This window comes from Delphinus delphis, chromosome 3 (assembly GCF_949987515.2).
Source record: "Delphinus delphis chromosome 3, mDelDel1.2, whole genome shotgun sequence".
NCBI lineage: Eukaryota > Metazoa > Chordata > Mammalia > Artiodactyla > Delphinidae > Delphinus > Delphinus delphis.
In genome coordinates, this window is record NC_082685.1 from 55,744,018 (window position 1) to 55,754,359 (window position 10,342).

General features: G+C 42.4%; 1 pseudogene; it reads left to right on the plus strand.

The window, feature by feature from the left end:
* Positions 1 to 3,029: 3,029 nt before the first annotated feature.
* LOC132422054 (mitochondrial ornithine transporter 2-like) lies at positions 3,030 to 3,935 on the plus strand (annotated as a pseudogene).
* The last annotated feature ends 6,407 nt before the right edge of the window (positions 3,936 to 10,342 follow it).

Below are 10,342 nucleotides of genomic sequence, written 5' to 3' on the forward strand. Positions count from 1 at the left end.
TCTCCAGATAGTCTCATGGCTAGCTTTTTGTTACTCAGCCCTCAGCTCAAACCTTACTTTCTCTGGTAATCCTATCTGGCTACTCCATCTGATTGCTAGGGAACATGTGATGTGGGTGTGCATCTTCACTGAAAATTTGGAAGTTCCTTTGCCATTGTTTTCCATGTATGCGTGGGAGTGCATGTGCTCCAAGTCCAGCTGTTTAAATACATTTCATGGAACTTGAGATCTGTGTATTATTGCACAGCTATGTCTGATAATTCAATGAAATTACAGACGATTTCCCTATTAATGCCCTCATGATCCCTGGCGCTGATTACTAACTTGGTTTCTCCAGAACATATACATATATGAATTTAATGCAAAAGCAGTTGATGACTTATTGTAGTATCCAGCATCTCTTGTGTTTGTAAAAACAGTATGTGCTTTTAAAAAACAAACAATGAACCATAGGTAATTAATGGACAGTTTTAAAAAACCAAAACAGGTTTTAAAAACCCTCAAATGTGAGGGACTTCCCTGGTGGTGCAGTGGTTAATCCACCTGCCAATGCAGGGGACACAGGTTTGAGCCCTGGTCCGGGAAGATACCACATGCTGTGGAGCACCTAAGCCCATGTGCCACAACTACTGAGCCTGTTCTCTAGAGCCCGTGAACCACAACTACTGAGCCTGCATGCCACAACTACTGAAGCCCGTGCATCTAGAGCCCATGCTCTGCAACAACAGAAGCCAGCGCAATAGAAGCCCGTGCACCGCAACGAAGAGTAGCCCCCGCTCGCGGCAACTAGAGAAAGCCTGAGCACAGCAACACAGACCCAATGCAGCCAAAAATAAATAAATATATAAATAAAATTAATTTTTAAAAAACCATCAAATGTGATACGAAATTTTAAAAATTTTAAAAATTAAAAAATTATTTTCTAGTTTAAAATGGCACATTGTTCTCATGAATCTCTTTTCTCTGTCAGATAGCCTGCTAATATAGTAACCCCCAAGGGCAAGGAAAATAGGAGATGAGACAACAGTGGATGAGAGATGTCAATGTTTTCAGAAGGCCAAAGCAGATGAAGAAACGATAAATTCATAGATCACAGAAAGTTACATGCTAAATGTCTGCAAGGAGGTATACCAAGGAAAAACAAACCCACCCACTTGATATAGACACTGAGGCTCAGTTTTTGCAGGCAGTTTTCAAGGAAGAGAGAAGGTGTGAGGCTAGAAACAGGATTCATTAATAGCTGTGTTCAGGGACTTCGCTGGCAGTCCAGTGGTTAGGACTCTGGGCTTCCACCGCAGGGGCCACAGATTCCATCCCTGGTCTGGGAACTAAGATCCTGCATGCCATGTGGCACAGACAAAAAAGATAATAAGATCTGTGCTCAGAGCTGTTGGATGTCCAGGAGCCCTATCTCACTCAAGCCCGATGACTTTTCCTTCCCCATGCCACAGACAGAAAGTTTATTTTCTGGGTAAATTGAACCAAAGAAGGCACAGATGGAGGCTGGGGGTCCATAGCATTGAACAAGGGAATTGTGTGAAAGTCTGTTTTCTGACTGCAGGATGTCAACCCTCTTCTCCCACTTGGTGTCATTAAATCAGTACCCAAGGTAAACACCCCCCGCACCCCCACTCCCCCGCAAACACACACAGACACACACACAGTCAAGACTGGAAGATTATTCTCTGAAGAAACCATATGGTACCAGAGAAAAGAAATCCAGATACATTTGGGCACTCTCCAAAGAAAAGGCCAAGTCACTACTTACTACAATGAAGTCTACCTGTTGACAAACAGTATCCACGCACAATCTGCTTTTAGGTGCCTCACTTTTAAATATTAACTGATACCCAAAGAATCAGACAAGGAAAGCTTTCTAAATGAAAGAATCCTTTTAGCATACTTTCTGCCCCCTCCACCATTTTGTTTTTACCCCCAAAGTAAAATACCGCCTAGGGCTTAAAATGTAAACTTTAAGAGAATTCGTTCCAACGCTGGGATTGTAAGCATATGGGAGGAAAAGTGTGTCCTGACAGCGGTACCCTCACTGATGCCCCAAACTGCATCTTGCCTACTAGGCCTGTAGTCAGTTATATCCAGAACTGCTGCTGCATAAAGCTGCATGGCTCCTCAGCAAGAACCCCGAGACTTAGCACGCACAGAGCGCTGGAGCCACACAGGTCTTTTATATCAAGTTTTTTAGCTGTATATAAATGTTTTCCAATGCGATTGTACACGGCCTTGACTTAACCTCTAGAAATAACGAGGGTGTGCGTCCCACCAGCTCACAGGGCTTCAGGCCAGGATCCTCGGCGATGTTACCACGAAAGAGAGGATCTGCCCGCCTCAGGCCTCCCCCGGCGTAGCCCCCGGCGGGCAAAGAGCTACACCTGGAGAGGCGCGGCGGCCGGCACCTTTGTGGAGCCGCCATTCCTCTCCGGAGACGATTAAGGGTTTTCTGATCCGAAGGAGCCACCGATTGTCAGGTAAACCCCGCAAAGTGTTTGTTCGTTTTCCCTATTTTAAACCTTTGTCTCTGTAGATTGACCCTTTGACCCCAGGCGCGATCAAGCACCTCCCATTTTGTTTTGCCGGGAGGTGGGGGTCTCTGGCCGAACAGGAAGGCAAGTCTTCCTCCGCCGCAGCAGCGCCTAGAGTTTCTGGCCGTAATCGCAGGAATTTATCGGACAGCTTTCTACTGCTGTATTGAGATTCATTAGAAGTGTTTCTCTAGTCTGCCCCGGGGCCCGCGGGCGCTGGGACTAACGGGCGGCGCGGAGCGAGCGGGAGGGGGGCTGACGGGTTTAGGGCCCAGACGCGGCGGCCGCAGGGCGCCAGGAGAGGCGCGCGCGGGCCCGCGGGCCGGGGGTTATTTCAGTGCGTGGGGAGGGCGGCCCGCGGCCTAGTCTGGGGTTAAGCGGCTTCTCCCGCGCCGGAGAGAGAGCCAAGAGCAGGCGGCTGGACACGGGACGGCCTCCTAAGCTCCAGAGAGTTCCCTTCCTCGGAGACCAGCAGAAGAGTGGGGGAACATGAAATCTAATCCTGCCATCCAAGCCGCCATCGACCTCACCGCGGGGGCCCTTGGGGGCACAGCATGCGTCCTGACCGGGCAGCCCTTCGACACAATGCAAGTGAAGATGCAGACGTTCCCTGGCCTGTACAAGGGCCTCGTCGACTGTGGCCTGAAGACGTACTCCCAGGTGGGCTTGCGGGGCTTCTACAAAGGGGCCGGCCCCCGCGCTGATGGCCTACGTCGCCGAGAACTCAGTCCTCTTCTTGTGCTACGGCTTCTGCCAACAGTTCGTGAGGGAAGTGGTTGGATTGGACAAGCGGGCGAAGCTGAATGATCTGCAGGCTGCGGCCGCTGGTTCCATCGCCTCTGCGTTTGCCGCGCTGGCCCTGTGCCCCACTGAGCTGGTGAAGTGCCGGCTGCAGACCATGCACGAACTGGAGATGTCAGGGAGGATAGCAAAAAGCCATAATACAGTTTGGTCCGTCGTGAAGAGTATCCTTAGAAAGGATGGCCCCTTGGGCTTCTACCACGGACTCACGAGCACTCTGTTTCAAGTAGTACCAGGCTATTTCTTCTTCTTCGGTGGCTATGAACTGAGCTGATCGTTTTTTGCCTCGGATGGATCAAAAGATGAACTAGGCCCTGTCCCCTTGATGTTAAGCGGTGGAATTGCTGGAATTTGCCTTTGGCTTGTCATATACCCAGTGGATTGTATCAAATCCAGAATTCAGGTTCTTTCCATGTTTGGAAAACAGGCAGGATTTATCAGAACTCTTTTAAGTGTTGTGAAAAAGGACGAGTAGCAGCTTTATATTCTGGTCTGAAAGCTACTTTGATTCGAGCGTTCCCTGCCAATGCGGCACTATTTTTGGCTTATGAATACAGCAGGAAGATGATGATGAGCCAGTTTGAAGCATACTGAAGTGTCTTGGTGAATCTGGATCCAAGTACACGCCTTTGAGGACTATAATTTAACTCAGAGTTTCATGGAGCACTGGACCAGTGTGGTATTATTTTTGACTTCATGGGAACTTTGCTTTTGTCTTCCCTGCTTATATGCTAAATCTTAACCTTTATGGAAGAACTTCCATTTTATATCATATAATTTCTGCCCATAATTGTATTGAAATAGAAAAGTTGCTGCTCTTGTGTTTGGTGAGATAATACAGGGCGAGTGGGTGGCCGTATGTACCTAATCTGAAAAGCTAACCATAGTTGTATCACTGGGCTTTTGCATAAATCTACACATGTACATGCAGTTTGTTTGCTTATATGTTGTGAGTGAAACACAGTTTGGTTTCCATGTTTAATCTCATGTCACTAGAAAAACCGAGTTAAACATGTTTCAAGATGGTTATAAATGATTACTTAACCCACTCAAGATGTAGGGTCTCTTTAAAAGTCTGCTTAACATGTGCACTATATTAGCCAATTAAAGTTTTTAAAAAGTTTTTGGTGCTTGAAAACGAAAATATCCATCTACATTTTTTCATTTACAATGATTTATTTTATTTTTTATTGAGGTAATCTTGATTTATGGCATTATATTTCTACATCTGTATACCCTACAATGTGCTCACCACCAAAAATTTATTTTTCATCTATCACCATACAGTTGATCCCCTTTATCCACTTTGTCTCCCTCGTTTACCTACCCGCTCTGATAACCACTACTCTGTTGTCTGTAATGACATGTTTGTTTTATTTGGTTTTGGTTTGTTCATTTACTAGGGGTTTTGTTTGTTTATTATAGTTTTTCATATTCCAGATATGAGTGAAATCCTATAGTATTTATCTTTCTCTGTCTGACTTACTTCACTTAGCATAATACCCTCAAGGTCCCTCCATGTTGTCGCAAATGGCAAGATTTCATATTTTTTCTCCTCTAGATTTTTTGTTTAATATTTATTCGGCTGCACCGGGTCTTAGTTGCGGCATGCAGGATCTTTAGTTGCAGCATGCAGAATGTTTTTTTAGTCGTGGCATGCGGGATCTAGTTCCCTGCGCAGGGATCCAACCTGGGCTCCCTGCACTGGGAGCGTGGAGCCTTAGTCACTGGACCACCAGGGTGGTCTCTGTCATCTTAGATTTTTAAGAGGAGAATATTCCTCCATACTGATGTCTTCCACAGCCTCGAGTTAAAGTTTCAGAGTAGGCATCCTGGATTTTCCCAAGATGTTCTACTCTTAAAATAGTGCTATTCATCTTCAAAGTGGGATCATATTCCACGCTCTTAGTTAGGTGTGGCCTAGAGCATTAGGCCTCTGGGAAGTAGCCTGGCCTTTGTCTGTACCAAATTTCCTTCCTCTCTTCTCCCAAAGAGCTTCCCCTCTGCTCTACTTTAGACTGAGGAAGGGGTGAGGGATGGGGCTGTGCTTCTGTGCTTGGATGAAGACCCACGTAGTTGACAACAGTTCTTAGCTTCCAGTCTCCGGGTCCTGGCCTGGGTAGGATTCCAGGATGTACAATTGGCCCATTTAGGGGTTGTTGATTCCTTCTGGATCGTTCACTGTCCTCTCTGCCTCCACCAGTCAGAAACCCTTCCAGGGAACAGAGAGTGCCAAAGCCATGAGAACTTTTTGTGCCCTGATGGTGATCAGGTGACGTTACCAGTGGATGAAGTCCTCTCCTCTCAAATAGAACTAGACAGAACTTAGTGCTTGCAGTCCACAGTGATTAATGTTAGGGCTGACCCATCCTGAAGTTTACCTGAGGGCTAATAACTCCTTGTCATTTTTTTACAGTGTTGGAAACTTCTAAATTTCGTACTGGCCATCTGTGAGTTTTATTGATGACTGTATATATGATGTGATTTTACAAAGCAATGAAACATAAGAAAAGCAACTTTATTAAACTGTACCATATGTATGTATATAGGCACTAACAAAAACCAAAAACAGAAAAACATAGTTTGTCTGATCCCCACACTCTTGTGCATGTGTTCTTTGGCCCTATAATGTAAGAGGGTCATTCTTACTAAAGTAAGCCTCATCATTCCATGATGATCCAAGACCAGCAGAGTCTCTCTCATTAAGAAGTGTTCTTAAGCAGCCTGTAAAGCTGAAAAGAGGCAGGCTCCCAGTGTTAATGATCGCACGTGGCATGTGTGTCAATCACTGCTGGTGGAATGTACACCTGGTATGGAATCCCCAGTTTCCTTCAGCTTTCTTCTATCTGTGAAACCTCTGAGGTAAGTCTAGCCATATTGCCAGAGGCAAGAGGGTCAGGGTGATGGATGTTGACAAATGGGGGCTGGGGCAGACATTTGGGGAGGGGATGCTCAGTGTCATGCCTGGTGTGCTCCAGAGCGGTGGCTGGTCTTCCATTTGCTTTTTCTTTAAAAGAAAACCATTTTTCTACTTTACATCTAAGTTATTTATACATTTAAGTTATATATTACGTACGTAAGTGGTCAGTAGCTACTTAATGGGGCTTCATTCAAGCAGGTCTGGATTAAAGCAGAAAAGAGAACAGGAATGGCTTCTGCAGGAAGTGGACCTTTCAAAGTCCGAAGGCCCCCTGCTCAGTACCCATGAGCTTGTCTCAATTAGCCCTATAGTCAACGGACCTTTTCACACGTTGTCCATTAAAGGTTTACCTAAATATCTTCAATAGAAATCATTTGAGGCAAGCAAGAGTGGGAGAAAGGAATTGAAACCTAAGTCAGAAGAATTGTTTTCCACCCTTTTTGCTTAATTCATGGTTCAATATTTAGATACAATTTGTACCACTTCAGATCTGTACTCAGACAAAAATATAGTAACTTGAAATATTGTGTTTAAAGAAATTTGAGTGTTCTATCATTAAATTATTTACCTAAATAAAAATATTTATTGAATTCACACCATTTACAGTATACTGTATTGAGCTCTGGGTATTCAGATATTAATGGTCTGGTTTCTGTTCTCAGGGATCTGATGGTCTAGATGTTTGTTTTCAGTCAGAAGAACAATATTCTAGAATACAATTTAGAACAAAAAAATAGAATCCAAATTGAGTGTGTGTGTGTGTATGTAAAATCAATGATGTGTGTGTGTAAAATCTTTTCCTTAACTATGTTTTTGTTTTTATATTGTGGTTTCTTTGTAGTCTTTAAATTAGTTTCATGGTATTTCTTTCTTTTTTCTTCCCCAGCTTTATTGAGATATAATTGACAGATAACATTGTGCATGTTTAGGGTGTACAGTGTTATGATTTATATATTTGTTTATTATGAAATGATTATTACAATAAGGTTAGTTAATGTCCATCACCTCACAGGTTACTATTTATTTATTTATTTTGAGGTGAGATGGTATTTATTTCTAAGATTTAAGTTGGTCAAAACCATATTTCTGATGCCTAGCCTTATTTTAAACTTTACTTCCACATAGTATAATTTATCCCTCAACGTTTTAAAAATTATTTTTTATTGAAGTATAGTTAATTTACAATGTGTTAGTTTCCAGTGTACAGCAAAGCGATTCAGTTATACAAATGTGTGTGTGTATGTGTGTGTGTGTGTGTGTGTGTGTGTATATATATTTATATATATATATATATATATATATATATATATATATATATATACTTTTTCAGGTTCTTTTCCATTATACGTTATTATAAGATATTGAGTATAGTTCCCTGTGCTAAAGAGTAGGTCCTTGTTGTTTACCAATTTTATATATAGTAGTGTGTATATGTTAATTCCAAACTCCTAATTTATCCCTCCCTCCCCCATTCCCCTTTGGTAGGCATAAGTCTTTGACTCTATTTCTGTTTTGTAAATAAGTTCATTTGTATCATCTTTTTAGATTCCACAAATAAGTGATATCATATATTTGTCTTTTTCTGTCTAACTTACTTCACTTTATATGGTAAACTCTAAGTCCATCCATGTTGCTGCAAAAGGCATTATTTCATTCTTTTTATGGCTGCATAATATTCCATTGTGTGTGTGTGTATATATATATATATGCCACATCTTTTTTATCTATTCATCTGTTGTTGGACATTTAGCTTGCTTCCATGTCTTGCCTATTATAAATAGTGCTACTGTGAACTTGCATGTGTCTTTTAAAATTAGAGTTTTCTCTGCTATCCCTCAATTTTTTTTTTTTTTTTTTTTTTTTTTTGGCCATGGTGCAAAACTTGCAGGATCTTAGTTCCCGACCAGGGATTGAACCCAGGCCATGGCAGTGAAAGCACCGAGTCCTACCACTGGACTGCCAGGGAACTCCCTGGTATCCCTCAACTTTGAAAAATCTTATTATACCCTTTGGTCTACTGTCAGGACCAGATGGTATGCATCTTGCAATGGTATAGTGATACTGTAGCTAGAAATTCATTCTCTGTTCCAGCTTTCATGGGATACTAATACCAAGCTACAGCAGTTAAGTATATGTAATATCTCAGAAGGACCATATCTGGCAGTGGAGTATCAAACTTGATCATTTTCTTGAATTAAACAAGAAAATGTCCCCAAGTTGTTGAACTTGGAAGAAAAAGCCTGTGCGTCCGGAGCCTGTGCTCTGCAGCGGGAGAGGCCACAACAGTGAGAGGCCCGCGTACCAAAAAAAAAATAAATCTGAACCCATTTGTCTCTGATATTCCAATCAGAAACCTCTCATATTAGTAGTTCTGGAACTAAGTCTTAGTGATGTTGATATCCCCAGAATGCTCAGAAGGTGGCCTTATGAGCAGCTCTCCACTGAAGGCTCCTTGTTCATCCTCCACATTTGAGTATCATTGAATGGGAGCAGAGAGAATTGGAAGAGGAAGATGGCTAAATCAAATTAGTGATCAAGAGGATAGAGCATGTGTTGGCTTGAGTAAACTTCTGTGGGTGGTTCAAGGAACAGAAGGTAGGGCTGGGATAGGTCCTAGACCAGGTATAGCATGATTATGCCAAATAGAAGGTGGCTTCTAGTTGTCTTTAATAACAGCACATGTTTGTGCCTGGCTGTGTCTGTCTCTTAGGAGCCTAGATATGCTTCAGTGCTCTATACTTCCAGGTTGTGGGTCCATGTGCTAAACATTAAGTACTTTGAGGCTTTGAATCTTTGATAAAATAGTCATGAGTTCTAGCTCATCACCATCCAGGATACCACCTTGTTCTACCTGGTACCAACTCAGTACACAATATAGGATTGCTTAGCAGTGGGTTTTCTTTGTCATCCAGCAAGTTGGGTGTGTCATCCAGGACCACCATATGCAGCACTGTCATGCATATGAATCAAGACCATGTTTTTTCCCTTTAGGTAATTCTCATGTATCAATTACTTCAGTTACGACTCATTTTCCTCAAAATCAGCTTTATTCTAAGATTAAATCAGCTTGCTTACTCTAAAGATTGAAAAGTAAATGATGTCTTCATTAGCTCTCATGTCTATAGCCTTATCAGACATCATGACAGCCAAGAAGCAGAGGGTGACAGTCCCTAAGATTTTGCTTCATAGAGCAAATGCAGAGCAGTGCCACCCAAGGGAGACTGGGGCCCAGCTCAAACACATCATTAGGTGTTGGTCCAGAACTTCTACTTGTGTGTGGCAAAGTTGAGCTAAGCTTCTTAATTAAGGCTTGGATTTGTAGAGCCTGAGGCTGTAACCACTTTGAGACTCCTTCCTCCCTTTGCAAGACTACCAAAACCAGTAATGGTATGAGGGAAACCTCCAATAGAACATGAGTTCTCAATAAAATATCACCAACTAACAAGACTAACAGTGTGAAAAACAGACTCAACAAATAAAAGATGTATACAGAAGAAACAGAGATTGAAACAACAAGGAAAGAACTTAAAAGTAAAAGATATTTAATTTCCTCCAACAAAAAAGGAAATGGCAATTGTTTAAAAAAAAAAAAAAGAACAAATTGTTGTGAAAACCTGCCAAATGGAAATTTTGGGGGAAAAAAGCCCACCAAAAACTATAGTTAATTTTAAAAAATTCAGTATATTGGGTGAATCTCAGGTTTGGACCTAGCAAATATCAGAACATCAAGAATAAAGAAAACATCTTAGAGAAAAGAAGTTTACAGATAAAAGAATGAGAACTAGACTGATAGACTGTTCATCAACAGTCTTCAATACCAAAAGAGGGAGAAGGAAAATTAGTTTACATTTTATTTTTTTATATAAATTTATTTATTTTTTTGCTGCGTTGGGTCTTCGTTGCTGTGCACGGGCTTTTGCTAGTTGCGGCGAGCGGGGTCTACTCTTCGTTGCGGTGCGGGGGCTTCTCATTGAAGTGGCTTCTCTTGTTGCAGAGCATGGGCTCTAGGCGCGTGGACTTCAGTAGTTGTGGCTTGTGGGCTCTAGAGCGCAGGCTCAGCAGTTGTGGTTCACGAGCTTAG